Source organism: Phalacrocorax carbo, chromosome 11 (genome assembly GCF_963921805.1).
Source record: "Phalacrocorax carbo chromosome 11, bPhaCar2.1, whole genome shotgun sequence".
Taxonomy (NCBI): Eukaryota; Metazoa; Chordata; class Aves; order Suliformes; family Phalacrocoracidae; genus Phalacrocorax; species Phalacrocorax carbo.
The window spans coordinates 14,053,306-14,074,709 of NC_087523.1; positions in this window are offsets into that span (position 1 = coordinate 14,053,306).

A 21,404-nucleotide genomic window follows, 5' to 3' on the forward strand; every position below is an offset into this window, starting at 1 on the left:
GCCAAGGTCAGAGTTGGTTTCATTTTGTTGTTATTTAGTTGCCAGTCTTAATGCTCTCTGGGACAAGATCTGGTTCTTTTGATCCAGGAATTCTTTCTAGTCCAAGGAGAGCACTTGAAACCACTTGTGGTGATAGATGCTCTGCAGGCATCGGGAACTTACGTAGATTGTAAGTGGTTGCAATAATATAGGACAAAAATCCATACATGAATCTTACCATATAAAAATATTTTGCATTCTTTTCTTTTAGCATAGATGTCTGAGGGTCAACAGTAAGATATAAAGTTGAAGAAAAGATGACACGAGGGACTGAAAATGCAGATTGGAATAATGTTGTGGTTGGTAGTGAGATCCCACTCCAGGAGGACCATGCAGATTTCTGGGGTAGATTTTAAAAGCCTGCTTTAGAGGAATATTTGCAGACATGGATTTGCTTTTGTGTGGATGTGACTCTCATACTGCACTTTGAATTACATGATGGAGAACAAGCATCTGGGTGAAATCTGGTTATTCATCTACCCCAGCATTTCTGAACACAACATTTATTAAAAAAGGCAAAACAAAATGTATAAATCAGGGCCTTGAGAGACAGTATAAATAGAGATACAAAGAGACTTTTGAACACACTCAAATTCCTGGCATGATTCTTATAAGAGGCAAAGCATTAGGGACCAGGATTGTAATTGAATGAGTTTTTGTAACACGGCCAAGGAAAACACTACATAACCACCCTTACAGATTCTTAAACAAAGCCCATTTCAATGAGTTAATGATTTTCTAATACTTAAAAGAAAGTGAATTAATGGATGTACTTTGCTATCTTGCACAGACAGACATATAGCAGCTGTGTAATGATATTAACTCAGTCCAAAGATGGGAGGTTTTGTTAGGAGATCTTGGTATGCGTTGACCAGACTGACCACTGGAAGAAGCACTGAACTGGTAAACTAATTTTCACATGGGAAACCAAATAAAGAAAGAATTATTTCTATTATCAGGACATTTTCCAGCTGAGAAACAAACTTTATTTGGTGTGGAAAAAATTAAGCTTGCGGGAGAACTTATACCAGTGTGGCATTATGCATAAGAATATTTTGTTATTGCCATATACCGAAGTTACTGGCATAGCATCAAAGTTTTTCATACCACACGACTGTGCAGGGGCTTAAAATAGAGCTGCCAGCTTCAAAACTTGCAAAGAATTTCACCTTTAAGGAATCAGCTTTATTCTGTTGCTCTGTGCCATGGCAACAAACATATCCATGGCAAGACAACAATTGGTTTTCATTTTTTGGTAGTCTGTTTGGTGGGGGTTTTTGTCATGAGCTAGTTTGACCTTTTTTAGAAACACAACTATTTAGAGTATGAAAACAAGGATATGTGCATAGTAGGAGAGCACACACCGAGTAACAGGAGTGTCAGCTGCCTACGGTTTGGTGATTGGAGAGTGTAGGTCTTATGCAAGTGTTTCAGATACGGTCTGGAGAATTTTCAGGATATAGGCATGGGAAGCCAACAGATCTGTTTCCATGATTGGTTGAGTTACAAAAGCTGTCTCCTCTGCTTCAAAAATGCTTGCTCTGCACAGATCAGTAGAGGTGGGAAGACCAGAGAAGCAAATCCGTATTTTTTTAATTATTAAGTGGAAAAAAACATAAATTGGATTGAATTAATAGTTGCATTTCAGATAATTTTAATCCACTGATGACTTGAACCATTGCTGGAACTGATCTACATACTTTTTAAGATGTAGAATATTAGCTATTCAGTTTATTTCTGATTTTGAATGACTGAAGAGAAACTGTTGATTGTTGGATGGGACGAGCTGCATGGGACACGATGTGCTGCCGCTGTTCCAGCCAGCATGCTTCCAGGAGTTACTGATTAAACAGGCTGCTCTTGTGCATGCCAGTACGGAACAAAGGTGTCTGTCTGTCTGTCTGAGTACCTAGCTTGAAATTTGCCAGGAGATGGCGCTCAGTATTGTGGTATGGTGCCGGGGGTTACAAATCCAACAACACTTGTGAACAGAAAGTGTCTTCCTTGGTACATGGGGGAATAAGAAAAAGGTAGAAAGAGCTTAGCAGGTCATCCAGTTCATCCCTGCTGCGGGTAAACGGTACTTAGAGGGTTCTGGCTTTTTCAGTGGGAGCTTCTCTAACTTTAGCAGTTCAGCTCAGTTAAACTTTCATATTTTTTCCAACAGGTAGCTGTTTTGTATTCTTCCCTTCTTTTAGGGTACTGTTAAATACATGGGAAGAGGAATTGAAATTTAACATGCAGTTCTTATTAGAGGCTTTGTTAGAGAAAACACTTGTCTGATGGGTAGGGATAGAAGTGCAGTGTTTAATTATCCTATTTTGTATAATAATATTTTGAAAAGCAAGCAGGAGACAGAACATCAGTAGAAGGAGGAAGAGGAAACAGGGAGTTAGAGCTCTCTACAGCCTGAAGCCTTGGCTCCTTGCTTACCTGTAGTGCATTCACCTCACATTACTGTGGAGATTAGATTCTGTCACAGCTGTAATAGCTGATTTAACTTTAACTTTCCTGCTGCTTTTGAGTTTGACTGTCTACATCAGCACATTATTAGCAAACACTACTTGTGGTGCTCTGTATACCTGTGTCTAGGAATGGAGTACAATTTTAAAGCTAAATTTGATCTCAACATGCAAATGTAACATTTAATTAAGCCAGTTGTAAATGTAACTGACCTCCAAACATTTAATTAGATAGACCAGAAGTTCATTACCAGACCACTGATAACTAAAAGTGAAACTCCTGTCACCAGTTAGTCATGCTCTCAGAGAGAAGTGACTCTCAGAGCAATGTTTTCTGTGGTGTTAGGTGGCTGGCAAATGCATTTTTATGAGCTTAATCACATGCACATGTAAATGAATTGGTTCACAGGTAAAATCTCTCTATTTGCCATTGTAAGTTCATTTTTTCAATATTTTTGCTAGTAGATAATGGCATTAATTTCCCTTGATCTAAGAATGCTGAAAAGTATTAACATCAGTGAGTCAGTAAACAGAAAGTGCTTTTTACTTTATGATCATCATCTTAGTTCACATGAACCTATGAAGAAAAGAAAAAATAACTTCTTAACATGAAATTTCCTCCAGAGTCAACAAAATACCTCTTTATATAACACTATCAGATCAAATAAACATTTTAATGTAAATTAGTATCATGTCTTTTGTGAAAGCAGAAAAGAGAAGGAAAAAAAAATTTCCAGTAGAGCTGGTAAGCCATGATATCTTTTCTCCCAGACTTCCACAGTACTGTGAAATTCATAGACAATATTACTCATAAAATTTTATGTTCTCCTGGCATAAATATGCTGAATAATTCTTTTCCCTTGTAATCCTGCACTGATTTGTTTAATGAGTGACTTTTCCTGTCTTTTCCTTAATTTGCTTGGAATTCCTAATGTTGCATTTCCTCCCTGCCAACCAATTTTAATTTTCATTTGGAAATTGAATTTTTCATTTCCATATCACCAACTTCCTGTCCACAGAGGTGTGGTTTTCTGGGAACTAGAAACAAATTCACAAGATCATTCTATGATTTCCTGACCCTTCTCCCAAAATGAGCTGAATCTCCAGCCTGGTCTGACCCCAAAGTTAGTGTTCTTAAACTAGACAAATTTCTCATGGCTCTATAAAACTAAAAGTGTAGATTAAATGAGAAAGGAACTAAAAACTCATTTCTTCCACTGATAGAAAAGCAATGATTTTTTGTTGGTTTGTTCATTCTCATCACTGCTGCATAGACTCATGATTCGAAGAGTTTCACAGTTTCATTTTTTAAATTTCTGTTAGAAAATGGAAGTTTCATAAAGTTATTGTCTACAATATTGTTCTAGGATTTTGGTTGGGAAAAACAGAAGGAAACATTGGCCACCAAAGCTGATACCTGGCTAATAGTCCAGTAGCAACACAACCACCCTCCCTCCACCCCCCTCCAGCTTTTATAATAGTAACTTTCCAGTGAACTGCAAAACCTTTCATATCAATGCATGGCATTATGCAAATCAGGTGCCTCTTCTTTGAGGAACTAATGTAGTCTGCTCTGCCGGGAAATACTGAAAAGACTCCCAAGGCAATGGTAAACATTACTGGAATTACATTACGAATGATCTAGGACATAAAACTGTGTCTTCTGTGCTCCTGTGAAGTGTTATCTCTGACTGTGCTCCAAGCCAGACCTGCATTAAAGATGCAACAGGGAGATGCAGCAGACTTCAATGAATTCTGTAGGGAAAGTGAATAGGGAACAGAGTTGTCACATACAGTAATTTAATTGGATGCCTCCAAAATTATCAGAAAGGAGCTACTTCTTCACATAACATTTAACTTGCATATGGAAAGCATTGCCACGGGAAGTCTTAGAAGCCAAAATTATAAATACATTCAAAGCAAGAGATTAGACAGAATAGTGGAGGATAGATAATTCAGAAACTATAAAATGAGGTAGTCCAGGTACAATCTCCAGTTACACGTGACCCTAAAGTTTAAGTTTGTCAGCTGAGATGTCATCTGAAATGAAGGACCACTTTACTCATGCCTCTTTTGATTTTCCCCTAACAGGCTTTGTGTTACAGACAAAACTAAACTAAATCTTTTCTCTTACAGCACAATTCTTGTGCTCTTAAGTGAATATATTTCCATGCTGTTCCTATACTATTCATGTTTGTGACACTGATAAAGCAAAATTATATTGTGATGCTATTATAAAATGTATTCCAAAAATATAGTTAGTCTAAGGCAAGTAATGGAATATTTTTGCTTGATACCAATATGAAGCAGTACTTTAGAAGCTTAATTACACCACAAATGAAAATAGAAATGTATTTATTTTAGTGTTATTACAATACTTAGGACTTGTTCCAAATGTTGACATACACATTTAAGATGTAAATTTACAAGACTGACATGACCCGTTATGTACATTAGCTGTGTAATGAAGTTCACTTTACTGTATTTTGAAGCTAAGTAATTCTGTATTGGCTATAGTTACTATTAAGAATTTAATCATCTTTTTTGGTCATCTCACTGCTTTGACTCAGATCCTCAGAGACTGTGGTTTCCTGTCTCCCCAGCAGTTTTGGAGACCAGTTAATGTTTGCAAAGCTGTTTAAAGGCAAGAAGTGCTATTTCTGTGTAGTAAATATGGTCAGTTAATGCTTGTATTGCATATGTTTTGCTACAAGGTAATATATTTGAATTAGAGATAAGGCATCAAGACATGTTCTTGATCAGTAATCCACCAAGCTGTGGCTTTCAGTTTTGTGAATCTGACATGACTTTTTGCATTTTACTATTTCGGCATAAAAATGTCTTATTTCTTCACAATTTTAATATTTAAATGTTTTATATAATGTTTAATTTTGACCAACAAGAAAATTGCCATTAACTTGGAAAGGGAGCATTAACTGAGGCAATGCTGAGTTCATTGTTTTTCGTTAGGGTGACTAACCCTCTGAACTTACGTTTAGTGAAACAGGAAGTCAGTGAATATACTGACTGCAGTTATACATTCTAATCATCGTAAGAGAAGCTGAGATTCTGCCTGCTAATGTAAACAGAGATTGTGATTTTCTTTTATAAGGTACAAATCTCAAGTTTGAAACTGTAGGGTGGAAAGGTGCAGGAGGAGGAGGAGGAAGAAGAAAAGGAAGTTTTTTCCTGATTCTACACATGTCCAAACAGTGAAAGCATGGTCTAGTTGCAATAAAGAAAAATAGGCATGTTTTAATTTTAACACTTAGCTACAATACTGTAATAACATCAGTAATATGAAAAGAACATAAACTGTCATGAACATTTGCAAAATAATTTAAACTACAAAGAATCCAGTCTGTCACCTGCCAGTCACAGTGTGAATCTAGTTCATAATGATAGACCATATTCATTGCCACTCACTATGTCATTTTTTTAATCGTTGCCTTTGTTCTGTCTCAGCATTTGGCTGTCACATCTTTAAGAAAAATGGTCCAACTGTTTTACCACTTGCTCTGAGAAATAAGTTGCTCTCAGCATATGGAGGTTTTCACAAACAATATGCTTTCACTTTTCTGTGCTTTGGATTTCTCCATAGTAGATTGGTAAAGCTAGCATGAGATTAACTAACAATGTTGCTGTCCATATAAACAGAGCCTGCAAAGACTCCTGCTGTACAGGAGCTTGTTAAGGAGATGGATTTATTGCACATCCTGCTTTAACTGAACTTTTTGTAGTTAAGCAGCAAAGAAATAAGAACAACTGTACTGAAAGGAAACACTCGGTAACAAAGAGATGCCATTACTAAAGCTGGATTTCATATTCGTGCTATATAACGCACTGTTTAATTATCTGTTTATCATTTCAGCATCAGTGCATGGACTAACTGCTAAATGAGGAGAATATCCATGGATTGCCAAAGGATTTCCAGTAGTAAAGGTTATTAAGACTTGGGCCTATTCAAAATATTTCTTTGTAATCCTGGCAGTCTTGAACAGGACTTTATTGGCTCTTCCTTTGCTTTCTCTTATTCATTCTATCCATAGATAATCAAGAAATGTCTTTCTATTTCTGGAAAAGCCACATGGTAGAGTCTTCATGTTCCTGTGTTTGCTGGCTGGAGGCTCTCTGGTTGCACAAGGTAGAAAGCAGAGGGAATTCTGATTGCCTGCCACTGCCCTGAAGCAGAACATGGCCATGAATTGGTATTGGTGGTAGGCATTGCCACTAGAAGTTCAGGAATGTAGTGCATTTTCTTTCTCATAAAAACATAACACCAACAGCTACCAAAGGTATGACTATCCCAGCATCTTATCTCCAATAGTTACCAAAAGTAAATGCCAAGGGAAGAGCGTAAGCACAGGATAAACATTCAGTGATACTCTTCCTGCATACTCTACAGGGTTTCTCCAGCGATTTGCTGCCTAGGTGTTTCCCAAGTCAGAGGTAATGGTTCTGTACTAATAACCTGGGACAGATATTTCTATAAACAGGTTAAACCGCTTCTTGAACTCACAAAAATATTTTGCATCCAAAATATCCTGAAAAGTTTCATTGTAACATTCTGCAGAGAAATACCTCCTTGTTATTGAGAGCCTGTCATACACTGACGTAGTCAGACCAGCAACCAGTACACTTTAGTACTTTTGTTAGAAGTGACAGTAAATTTTTGCTTTCTGCTACTCTGTAGATGCAATGAACTTGAATGATTTCCATTTCTGATCCTGCTTATGTGAAAAAAAAAATTTGAAAGGGGAAAACAGGAATAGTTTCTGTTTTGTTTGTTTAGGTTCATTTTGCAATCTAATCACTAATCTATTTCCACCAAAGTAATTAAAAATATTATTTGGTATTAATTGCTTTGATTTTTAACTGTTTCTGATACTTCTTGACAGTGAGACATGCTGCTTTGCTTGAAAGGCATCAGTAACAGTATCGGGTCTTATTCTCTAATCTGATAGATTTTCTTCATAAATGTCAGCTCTGCTGTTTTCCTTTTATTTAAGATGTTGGATTTTAATTCACTTTGGTTTGTTAGAAATTTGTTTTAGCATTATTTTGTTGTATATTTCTACCCATAATTTTATTTATTTTCGGATACTATTGTCTGTCAATAAAGCTCATAGAACATTAGGCTGCGTAAGCTTCACACAGTCCAATTTCCTGATAACTTAGATATGCCATTTTGCAATTCTAAACAAACATGAAATTTCATATTGTAGGTTTTAGGTGTTTATTTTAAGTAGTATCATGAAATTTCATCTTCATTTTTAACAACACAGAAAAAGAATATCTTGGAAAAGAGATGTAGTTCTTAAAACTCTCTACAAGAGAAACGTTCTATCTTGGCCAAAAAGTTTGACATTTCAAGGTATAGTGTGACATTTTTCTTACAAGTATATGAGTATAGAGCCATGATTTGATACCTTTCTGCTGCTTTTTCATTCAACCATATTAATTTCATAGGGGGCATTTCTTGACTAAGTTCCAACCAAAAAAATGGCTAATGGGAAAGGCTCAAAATTATGATAAAATGGAGATGCAGGCAGATTGATTATTTGAAGAAGGTGTATTCCTTGTCAACTCAGTGTTCAGTCAATATCTTCACCTTCCTCTAGAAACTCCCAGACAGAAGCCTGACACAACCTCAACTTTATTACTGAACCAGAGACAAACCGGATTTCCCTGGATCTCATCTGAAAGGAATTTCCTGATGCTTAAAGTTAAATAGATAAAAATAATAACCAGACTTCATACTAAAACCTCATGCTTCTGTGTTTACATCATTCCATATGTGACAGGGAATGGAAAGGTTTCTGAGAATGGACTGATTTCCCATGCTTTCCTCTTCTCTGGTTCTGATACATTTTTCTGACATTTTTGGTTTCAATCCATATGAAAGATAATTTCTGATTAGATATGTTACATGAAGGTGAAAATATGAAAGAGAGAGTTCTTTAAATAAAGAGTGCTTAGACATAAATGTCTTCACTTGTGAAACTGAATTTAACAAGAATGACTTGAGAAAAACTCGTTGTGGCATGAAGTGAAGTGGAAACCAGTTATGGCAGAAGTGAAAGGAGATTTTCTAATATCACGGTGTGACAGGATGACTGACGGTGTTACGAAGTGCCTTGCAACCTTCAGGGTATCGCCATGTGGACAGTCTTTTCCATCAACAGCTGTAAAGAACATAATCAATCTGGAGGAGGGAAGGATTTTTGTGCCGGAACTGAATCGCTATATAAAATGGCTGTAGGGAACAAAGAGTGTAACGGCATGTCTGTGTTATAGAAGAGCATCTAGTAAAGCACAAATATAACAACACTCACCCAAAAGCTTTTAGAGCAAAAAACCAATCAAGTTAAAAGAATAATATTTCAGCCTTCGTACCCTGGGTCTGCTCTCATTCTTGTTACAGACAAGATTTATGATTGATTTCAGCCTTCTCGCTTTGTCATTCTTGTGAAATACATTGTAAGCCTCATTTCCCCCAGTGTAAGTCAGAAGAAACTCTTTCAGTCAGCAGGGCTGCAGAAATGGTAAGGTTAGGTGAGAGAAAAGTTGACTTTCACTGAATTTTCTAACTGAAACTTGATGTTGCTCTTCTTCCTCCATTGTTAACTGAATTATACTATTTGCTTGCTTATTCTGAATTAGAATCAAAAGGAGGGCACTGGTAACACTGGGCTCACTCTAGCTTCAAGCTTTTAACACGGAGAACAAATGTGGGCAGGCATCAACAGGTTTAGGGAAGTTAGGTTAGGAGTTCTGCAAAGTAGACATCCTTAACATGCTCCAGAAGAGGCAAAATCCAGTTGGAGTTGAAGAAAGAAGGGTAAGTATGCCACCCAAGTGAGTATGAAAAAAATATAACCCTTAGGATGCATGCTCTATGTTAGTGTTAATAGGAAGTTTGAGAATCGGTTGTCATTTCAACAACCAGTTCAGGTGAATGAACTCCCTCATAGCTCTGACCAATAGTAAGTGGGAGTACTACTGTACTGTGTAAAATACACCTTTATTTTACTCTCAGATGCACTTGTATTCTTAATTTCCTTTAATTTCCTTGTAGAATTGCTATCAGATGGAAAAGACGTACAATGCAAAGAACACACATATTGAGCCCTTCTTCAGCCTACAGCCTGAGTATTTCAAGCACAGAGAATGCATGGGGAGGATGTGTGGGGTGGGTTTTTGTGGTTTTAGTTATGGAAGGAACTCTTGGCAGCCAGAGAAGAACTGTAAAATAGAGAGAGCCTGTTCCTCAGTGTTAAGTTCTGTTTTGGCCACGCCAGCTCCAATATACACATTATTTGAGTTCGTAATGACACATACATATTTTTACATAGTGAAAGGCCTACTTTAAAGACCTATTTTAGTTCTTGCCAGGAAGCCAAGATGGTTTGACTAGACTTAACCTCACAGACAGTTTGATCTAAACTCAACTGAATCCAATTTTGATCTCATGCCTCATTTCTTTACTTTTCCCAGTCAAAGCAGTATATTTGGTCTGTGATTTTAATTTTTCTGATTGCTGTGTTGTAAAGTAGTTTTATGTTTCTTTTAAGGAGAATGCCTTTGCTGTAGAAGCTGTTAGAAACAACTGTAGGAAAACAAGAAGCCATTATAATATAAACAGGCAGGTCAATATATTTTCCTTTTAAAATATAACTGAAATTATTGGCAAAACAGAAGACAGTACCTTACCAGACATTATCAGACATTACCAGACATTACCAGACATTACCTTACCAGTGGTATTTGCTGTTAAACAGAAAACAGTCATTTATTTGAACCTGGAGACTACTAAAATGATAGTGAATTAAAGCTGCTCAGTATTTCTGTGACAGGTTCAATGCCAGGATTTCAAAGTTGCATGTCATCCTCTGCGAATCTGTCAGCATTAATAGTGATGTGTGTTTATTTTTTCCAAATATGCACTTAGGTATTATAACCCACAGAAGTACATAATCAAACCAGAAAATTTTATACTCTCATCTGATTTTAAAAATATGTGAGTAGCTCACTACCCAAATCTGGTACTTCATCTAGTTCCAAAGTACCTTTTAAGTGGGAAAAGTTTTATAAAACTTTGACAGATGCCTTAGTTTAGATAGACTGTACTGTTGTATATCTTAAAATTTAATGTTATTATATACCGTGTAATATGTTTTGTAACACAAGTTAGTAGTGTTCCTCTCTGTCTTCTAAATCTGTCAATAACAGAACTGTAAATGGTAAATCATATTTGGAAATATAATTAGTAAATTTTAAAGGGTTTGACATTTTCCATCTTCTGCTATTTAAATTGATTTTATATAAAGCAATTAAGGACATCCTTTTTCCATTAAGGAAATTATATTTAACTTCTGTTGTGATAATGTATGTTATATATAGAAGAAAGAAGGTACTTGAGCTTCACTTTTTCCCCCACAAGGTCATTGTCATTGCGGGTGGTAGTGGTGGTGTAATTTTCCAGAATAAATATATTAATAGGTGGTCCTCTTAGAATGAAATCAATCAAGATTTCAAATATAAATATTTCTTTTGACATAATTACTGTCATGAATGAGAAATTATTTTACTTTATGAAACAACCTTATGATTTGACAGGTTAATAAGCAGTTTGGAAAATGTCTCTTGAAAACCATAACATGAACATTCTGCTTTCTCGGCTGAGATAATTATTTATTGCTGGTATTTTTCATGACACTTCATTAAGATGGTGGGAGACATAACTAAATATATACATATATGATGAATCGCTTTTGCAAGTGTGTGTGTTAGCCCTTTCATCAGACATTCAGCTGTTTGGAACAGAGCACCATGAGACTAGTGAAGAGGAACTGGTCAAACAGCAGACGAAAATAGGCTTGTTCATGACGACTGGGTTTCCTGCAAAAATGCCTGAGGAACTACTTATTTTTTCCATATTTCCTTCTTCTTTAAAAAAAGGGTGTGTATTCCTTGCCCATTGCTCCAAGGCAAAACACTAACATCAATTCCATAATGATTACAATTAATTGCAAAAGTTCCTGACAGTATAGCCTCAAACTAGGTTTTGCACAATAGTCCACGCTGGATATTTTTGTTCCACATCTTAGTCAGAAATGTAATTGAGAACATAATTTCTTAAGATTTCTCCTCTGCGACTTGCTTCAGGAGACAAATGGTAAGGAACTTACAGCAATGGCTATTGCTGGCAAATGATATTCAATATTTATATATGCTTTTTCAAGTTCAGAAAATTTTATAAGTACTCATTGCTGATTATTAGGTAACTTTAATGATGGTACCAAAATTTAGATATAAAATATAAATATAGAGGGCACATGACTGTTTTCCACAAATATATCAGGGGTAAATTGCAGAAAGAAAATTAGAAAGGCAAAAGCCCAGCTAGAACTCAGTCTGGCCACTGTTGTAAGAGTTAAGAAAAAGTGTTTTTATAAATACATTAACAACAAAAAGAGAGCCAAGGAGAATCTCCATCCTCCATTGGATACGGGGGGAATGTTGTCACCAACGATAAGGAAAAGGCTGAGGTACTTAATGCATTCTTTGCCTCAGCCTTTAATAGTCAGGCCAGTCATCCCCCGGGGTATTCAGCCCCCTGAGCTGGAAGGCAGGGACGAGGAGCAGCATAAATCTCCCACAATCCAGGAGGAAGGAGTTTACGATGTGCTGTGCCACCTGGATGCACGCAAGCCTATGGGCCCAGAAGGGATCCACTCGAGAGTACCAAGGGAGATGGTGGAGGAGCTCGCCAAGCCACTCTCCATCATTTATCAGCAGTCCTGGTTAACAGGGGAGGTCCCAGACGACTGGAGGCTTGCCGATGTGCTGCCCATCTACAAGAAGGGCTGGAAGGAGGATGTGGGGATTTATAGGCCAGTCAGCCTGACCTCGGTGCTGGGGAAGGTTGTAGAGCAGATCATCTGGAGTCTGCTCACAAGGCAAGTGCAGGACAGCCAGGGAATCAGGCCCAGCTATCACACCTTCATTGAAGGCACGTCCTGCCTGACCAACCTGATCTCCTTCTATGACCAGGTAACTCACCCAGTGGATGAAGGAAAGGCTGTGGATGTTGTCTACCTGGACTTTGATAAAGCCTTTCACACTGTCTCCCACACCATTCTCCTAGAGAAGCTGAAGGCTCATTATTGGACAGGAGTACTCTTCACTGGGTAAAAATCTGGCTGGATGGCTGAGCCCAGAGAGTTGTGGTAAATGGAGTTAAATCCAGTTGGTGGCCAGTCACAAGTGGGGTTCCCCAGCACTCAGTGTTGGTGCCAGTTCTGTTTAATATCTTTATCAATGATCTGGATGAGGGGATCGAGTGCACCCTCAGTAAGTTTGCAGATGACACCAAATTGGGCAGGAATGTTGATCTGCCTGGGAGTAGGAAGGCTCTGCAGAGGGGTCTGGACAGGCTGGATCAATGGGCCAAGGCCAATTGTAAGAGGTTTAACAAGGCCAAGTGAAGGGTCCTGCACTTGGGTCACAACAACCTCAGGCAACACTACAGGTTTGGGGAAGAGTGGCTGGGAAGCTGCCTGGAGGAGAAGGCTCTGGGGGTGCTGGCGGACAGCCGTCTGAACATGAGCCAGCAGCGTGCCCAGGTGGCCAAGGAGGCCACCAGCATCCTGGCTTGTGTCAGCAATGGTGTGGCCAGCAGGAGCAGGACAGTGATCAGTACTGATGAGGCCCCACCTTGAATCCTGTGTTCAGTTTTTGGCCCATTCAGTGCAAGAAGGACATTGAGGTGCTGGAGCATGTCCAGGGAAGGGCAACTAAGCTCATGACGGGTCTGGAGAACAAGTCTTATGAAAAGCAGTTGAGGGAACTGTAGTTGTTTAGCTTGGAGAAGAGGAGGCTGAGGGGAGACCTAATTACTCTCTACAGCTACCTGAAAGGAGGTTGTAGTGAGGTGGGGGTTGGTCTCTTTTCTCAAGTAACTTGTGATTGGACGAGGAAATGGTTTGAAGCAGCACCAGGGGAGGTTTAGATTGGATATTAGGAAAATTTTCGTTACTGACAGAGTGGTCAGGCATTGGAACAGGCTGCCCAGAGAGGTGGTGGAGTCACCATCCCTGGAAGTGTTCAACAAATGTGTAGATGTGGCACTCCAGGACATGGTTTAGGAGGCACAGTGGTGTTGGGTTGATGGTTGGACTTGATGATCCCAGACATCTTTTCCAACCATAATGATTCTGTGAAATAACAGATGAAGTTTTGTAAACTGAAGAAAAAGTTTATGACAAGAGCAAATAGGCACTAACTGGGTACAGATAATTCAGACTATAAATTAGAAGTTTTCTAATTGTCAGAGGAATAACATAGGCTTTGCTAGGTGGTTATTTTAATCATATTCTATGTCTGTATGTTGTAATCTGTTGTAATAAGTTTTCAGCACTGAAACTAGCCTGGTCCTGTGGTCTGAACAGCAATTAGTTCAAGTATGTTACTTAGGCTTCTGGAATATATCTTTTGATTCAGCTTCATCCATACGCTTTCTTTGCTATGTGAATCAAAACATAGTTGGTTTGGTAGATTTGATCTAGAAGTTCACTCAAAAGCTAAAACACTACTGTAGCTGGGCAGGTGGTCCCTCATTGGCTAAGGGACTGATTTTTATTAAACAAAGATTTTTTCATAGCTTTTACATCCATCCTCTTACCTAACTTCTATATTGTATTCATCATACTAAGTTGTACGTTTTCTTTCATTAAAGAAAAAATATTGTCGTTAAGATGATGCTTTTCTACATCTCTCCCACATCCAGAACACAATTTTTAACTAAAGAAGAGACATCTAAAAGCCATGGTTGCATAAATAAAATTAATTTTTAAATCAAATAAAGTTAAAATTTTATGGTTTTAAGATTGCTAAATTTTTGATAACTCGATAGACACACTAACAGTGTCAATAACTGAGTCTGTCTGACACATACACAGGAATATATTTCCCTGTCTCAGTCTGGATTAAAATATTCTGAAGTAATTCTTAACAGACCACTGGACAAAGTCCTAAACTACATCATCTGAATTAGGCATCAAGCAGGAAGGTGTTGGCTAGGTGATCTCCTGAGGTGCCTTCTAACCAGAATTATTCTAGGATTCTGTGATGATGTTTGATTATTTTTATGAGAAAAATGTAAATATTCCTAATATTGCCCAATTGTTTTCTCAACATATTCTTTTGGAGTAGTAAGAGAAGATATGTATATTTTTAGTATATGTTAAACACTGTGACATATTATGTCTCCTCTGTAGTTTGAGCAGCAGTGAACTTAACTTCCAAGTAGCTGAGGTCAGTATGAACATCTTACCCCTTCATTTGACCTAAAGAGGATCTCTGAAAATTACATTAGCGAGCACCCAAGAACATTAGAAACTATGTTGAGTGGGTGGGTGGGTGTGGGGTTTTTTTCCCTGTCTTAAAGGTTTTTTACTACCTATTCTTGTTATATCAGGACTCACAGAATAATAGTTTCTATCACACTGGGGTAATTTTGGAGGCATACTTTTAGTACAGTTGTGTCATATTTACAGTAAAAATAAATTGCAAGGGGTCTCATCAGAGTTTCTTCTTGATGTTACAATACTATAATACATTTTGATACCTGGGGGAAGTTTCATATGCTTGGAAGTAACTAACAAAATTCCTGACATGCCATGTCCTCCCAATGCAATTATTATGATACATACTTAAGATAAATTTCCGTAAGAATACATGCTTATCAGTAGATGAAGCGGCATGTGGTGTGTTGTAGCTCTTTTTAAAGACAAGGTAACTATTGGTAGGGAAAAAAATATTTGAGTACTGTTCAGTTCATCAGACTTCTATACTAGGTATGCAAATTTCCACTCCATTAAGGTACATGGCACAACCTTTCTGAGGAAAAAAATATTATGAGCATAATTTGAAATGCTCTGTGACTGCCACAGAATCCCAGAGTACCTTGTTCAAATCCCAAATGGCTTATTCAGCATTGTCCTTTAAATGGTTTTGTAGTTTGATAGTGCACTTAGTTATTTTAAAATATCTGTGGACAAGAACATCTTGTTTGAAGACAGTCAGAAGATAATATTGGATTATCTTCTCGATAATAGTGCCAGTGTCTCAATTATGTTGGTAGATGTTTTTCTTTATTCTTCTTAATTGATCCAGGTTTTTTCAGCCTCCCACTCAACCACAGAGACAGATGGAAGGCTGCTTTCTTTTTATGTGATTATACCACCCTTGAGTCTCAATTTTCTGGAGAGGGCTGGAATACCATTAACAATCTTTAATTTTAGCAATGTTAGGAAGAGTGCGTCTATGCCATTGGGATTTTATTTGAAGGAAAAGGAATATTTTGTTGATGTCCCAGACCTCATCTCTTCCAATAGTAGGATGGTAACATCAACTATCTCCAGAAGGTAGGCATTAACTTGTTACCACTGTTACTGTTTTTAATAAGAGGAATCAATCTAATGTATGAAATTATTTTTTCCTTAGATGCTGCTGATTTATATTTGTGTTTTCTCATATTAGACTTTAATCTTCAAAGCATTTCATAGAAGCATGCATTCAAGTTCACTGAATTCAGTGAAGTGCGACTGGGTTTTTCAGTGTTCCATGTCTCTGAATATATATATTGGTAATTAATTACCAAAATATCTCTGTGAATTAGACAAGTCATTCTCATTCAGTATAGTAAATGCTATGCTGTGCTGCTATTTTCAAACTTGTTTGCCTTGGCTGGTCAAGACATCAAGAAACAATCAAAGTTAACATGGATTAAAAAAGAATTTAGCTTAAATCAGGAAAAAGGAAATATGTTTCTCTTTAACCACACAATGTACAATTATTGTTGAACTCTGGTATTGGAAATTGTTGAGGGCAAAAAAGTAGCAAGATGCAAAAATGTAGGTTAAAAATAGGAGTATTCAGGGTAAACCTAAGGCTACGAAACATTTAGAAGCGATATTAAACTTCCAGCTTCAACCTTTAGAGGCTTTTGTAGGTGGATAAATGGAGGAAGATGATTGTTTTATGTCTGGTTGCTTCCCTTGTTTTGTCTAGTGTTAGGTGCTGGTGGATATGATGAAGTAGGTAGGTCTTGCCTCAGTCTAGTATGACAGTATTTCTGTTGCTAACCAAAATCTTAGGCAAAGAAATAGGTGGCCTAGTTTCAGAGGAATTAAATAGCTACAGTAAAGATTGAGGATTAAGCATAGGCAAGGATGTAATGATCTTACCCAGCACAGAACCTAAGCTTGCATCTGCCCTGAAACTTCTAAATAGGCCATTAGGCATTTTACATCTTTTCAGGCTGGCAAATGATCAAAAGCTTTGCAGAACTCATCTGCAAATAACTCAGCAGAAATGTGGTTGTCTAACTTTGGACACGTAAAATTAGGTAGATAATTCAGCCAGGTGGTTTTCTTACTGCTACAGTTATAGAAGAGATATAACCTGTCTTTCTTCTATTGTACATACTAAAGAACCAGAGTACATCCTTGTCTTAATGCAAAAGTCATCATTGTGTTTTCCCTGCACATCATTTGGTAAATGTGCATTAATGGAAGAACATACCGTAGCAGAAATATGTATTGGTACAAAATAAAAACGAGGGCTTGCATCTTGAAAAATGCAAAAAAAACTATTTCAACTTAGTGTCTCATCATTCTTCATGGAGGTTGTTCTCTATTTTGAATTAACAACACGCCTGACTAGACAGATGAAGAATGAGAGTTATAGGTGGGTTTAATTTCATTGAGAGAGAGAGAGAGGTGCTGACTTTCTGCATTTTATTTGCACGTGGAACATCGGGGAAAACATGTTTGTTAATTCATTCCAGCAGGGGGAAACTTGAAAAAGGTCATGTAGTTTGGCTTATCCCTGATACTGTTGTCAATTCTCCCAAGAAGCTACCACAGATTTTTCTACAACTGTGTGTAAAAAATACTGAAAAAAAGGAACTTACCTTCAATCCAATGGAACTTCAAAATATGTAAACCAAACACCTTCACAGTTGTTACATTTGGCCTTAATATTTGCAGTTGTCCAGAAATATTTCCTTATTTTTTTCCCCTACTATTGAAAGAAAGAGGCTGCTGTTAATTAAAATAAGTTTAATTATTAATTTCTGTCTTTAAAATAACCAGATGATTATTGGACTATCCAAACAAACATTTTAAAAGTCTGTGCAAGATATAGAATAAAGATTTTTTTATCCTATTGCAAAATCGAAACACTAATTACAATTGCCTAATTGGAAGAGGGTTTTTTTACAGTTTAAAGTTGCAGTGTTTTTTAATAATCTTAGTTCAGTGTCATGAAAATATGAAATCAATTAACTTGGGATTCTCTTTATTGAATGAGACATGTGAAGGAATATATCCACTACATTATGATTAGCTGAAGTACTTTTATTTCAATCAGAAAAGAATAAAACAGGAGATTTAGTAAAGCAGTGAAATGCTTCCCTATTTTCCTTTATTTTAATTTACAAAGCTCCTCTTTTCAGTGGAACTGGACTTCTGTCTGGTATTGTCAATGAACATGAACAGCCTCAAGTATTCTAGGTAAAGAACAACAACAAAAAAACCCCTATATTCCAAGGTCAGATTTAACCTTTAATTTTGGAGATGAGTGATAAGTATAAGTCCTTTGTTTTCCGAGCTCTTATTTTAAATATGATATAAATCAACTATTCAGTGACCCAGCTGGCCTGCAGCTAATCACTGTTGTCATTAGCGCAGATTAGAAAATTAGCAGGTTGATTAGTCCTGCTGGTGTCAGCTGCTATAAGGAGAGAGTGGGTTTTTTTTCTTTTTAATTTGGAGGCTGAAATTAACTTTTCTGAAGTCCATAAAGTTGTCCTATAACATTTATACAAAATGTCATACCTTACTGAAATGAGCTCAAGGTCTAAATACTGTTGGGAATTGCACAACCTGCAGTATCAGTGGGAATGGAAAATCACTGAACTGAAATTGAAGTCTGCACAGATGTCTGTGCTTGACTGTAAATTCCTCTGTTGAGTAGAGTGCTGGGGACCATGGGTTTTTTTGGCTAAGATTTAACTTTATTGAACTAATTAAACCAACACTTCTTGTCACTTTTCTTTCTGACAAACATGTAGAAATGATCCCAGTTAAGACAGGGGAATCCACCTCTTGACAAGAACTAGGCACAGGCTTTACATTTGCAAAACACTTATCAGTTGGTTGACATTCTCTTCCCTTGCTCTCCTCTCACAGTTTCAAGAGAAATTATTTAGTGGCGATTGAGAGGGTAGCCTAATATGTCACTGATAAGAGAAGAAAGGAGATGTATTATCAGAAATTCAGGCACCTATTAAACATATTGAGCAAAGCTAAGCAGATAAATAATTTGTGGCAAGTTCTCAGCCTGATGGAATGAACTTCATATATTGATTTTGATGAAAGTTTCATTAATCCCTGCAAAAAGCATCTTAAATTTTCTCCTCCCTGATGTACCGGAAGTAAAATGCTGGCCTTGTTATGATCAATACCATGCTTCCTGTTGAATTCTCTGGAACAGAATATCATGCCAAATTTTCATGAAATGTGCAGTCTGAGTAGTGAAAAAATCCAAGCTTTCAGGAGAGGTTGATAGTAAATAAAGTTTTTCCCACTAGGATCCATGGCTAATTTATTATGGTGGTCATACTTGAACTAGGAAGTGTTTTCATAGTACATTAAACAATATCAAAGTTAAAGTAAGAAAATAGAGAAATATTTTAATTAACCTGCACATACTCTTACATAAAGTGTACTCATATATTGCTGGAAAATATGTTTGATGCTACGATTTAATATTTCTCCCACAATAGGGAAAACACTGCAGTAATTAATACCTTGCCACATTTGTCAAGATCTAACTTACTTGCACAAGATATCTTTCATCTGAAATGTAATTTGAGAAATTAAAATGTACTTCGTCCTTTTAAAAGGATAAAGATGTGGACCATAATAAGACATTCTGCTAATATTCTGCACATTAAAGGTAATTTGTTGTATGGGAACGGTTATTGCAGACTTTATTATTAAATAGAGGCTAAAAATAATCTCTAATTTTTTCTTACCATTAATGAGTAGTTCATACACATGTTCTTCTATATCAACGTCTTGCACATGAGAATGCTCCTGTGTTTGATCCTGATGGACAAGGTTTATGAATTTATAGTTATCAACATTATTAATAGCCAGTTACAAGATTTGCCTGGTTTTTTTCTATGAAGATTCCTGATAATGAAAGGATACAAGAGTATGTAAGAGAAAACAAATAGTCTTTCCAAAGTTTTTCTGATCTGAGTCCTAATAACAGACTTACAAAGCTCCCAGCAGCTTCAGACTGAGTCTGGTTGCCAGTGTAATTTGGTATTGAATGTGTGTTTAATTAAACATTCATTGGACTACAGATGAGAATGAAAGATTAAGAATAAAATACTGAGTTTTTCAAAGGCTGGCAGTTATGGGACTCAGCTGGGACATGGGAGAGACAAATCCAAGAAATTATTTATTTTCAGTCCCATAATAACTTAAGCAGGAGACAGTGAGAGAAACCCAGTCCAGACTACCTCATAGCTTCATGGTCAGGCAAAACTGTGGCTTGCATGAAATCTAGTTGTAAATCTCTGCTTCCAGCCAGGCAGGATGGTAATTTGGAACACATCTTCACCTTCAGAGTAAAGAGGGAACAGATGTACAGTACACCTCTTCCTGTCCTGGTTGTCTGGGATGAGACCTGATCCAATAGATACCTGTGAGACTGCATGATTTAGGAAGGAGATACTGAGGTGGGAATAGCCCAGTGACTGCAAGTAAGAGATGGGTGTTGAATGGCTCTATGATGTGAAGATTTAGCTGGGTTTTTGCTGTCTGGTTAGTGAAGATCTAAGACAGACAAATGCAAGCAGAAGTACATAACCACTGGATATAAATAATTAAAATGGCATAAAGTGTCTATTAGAAACATGTAGCCCTTTTTGAGCTTGGAACTCACGATTGGTGAGCTGAAAAAAGCTACTGAATGCATGGATGGTGCCTCTGTTAGGCAATAGGTATTCCATATAATGAGAATACAAGTCAAGAAAACTAGGCTGGGTCAATCTTGCAGCAAGAAGGTAGAAAGGAAGAGCTTTAGTTAATTGTTGAAAAGTCATGTTTTATAAAACTTTTAGGGCATAATTCTTAAAAGCAACAGTGCTGTTTCTTGCTTAAAATGTATAATTAATACCATCACAAAGGAAAGTAATATTTAAACTCTGTCCCTAATTATACCAAGTATTCCCAATTGTTTTCTGTGTGTAGAACCAGCAGTTATCTGGCAATTATCTAGCAATAATCAAATCTGAAATTTGAGAATTTATACATATGTGTGTGTATACATGCACGTGCATGAAGCTTTTACAGTTTTGCTTAGCCAGGTCAATCTGATTTTAGTTTCTTTTGCTTTGTGTTTTTGTTTTATTTTCATGAATGATAAGGTGCAGTTTTAGGTTTTGCCAGATTTTGTTATTGAAATTTTCCCTAATGTCTTTTTTTACTCCCTCAAAGGAAGAACAATGACAGGCAGTGGAGGTTTAGGTTATTCACAGCTGTCTTTTGTTTGTTCATAGCTTATTAATTTGCCTCACATCAGAATATAGAGAAATCTAGTTGTCAGTGAGCCATAATAGGGAAAGAGTAGTCAAATAAAGCTTTGGAAATCTTCCTAGTCCCATACTCCAGCTAATATTTGAGGTTAAAGTGAAAGTTTGGGGCTAAAATCCTTAATTTTTTTAAAGTATTCTTTAGAGGTACTAGTATCCAAGGTAGACATATGTGTTAGAAAAAACAAAGTTTCCCATCATGAAGTTTTAAATTTTTGACAGTACCT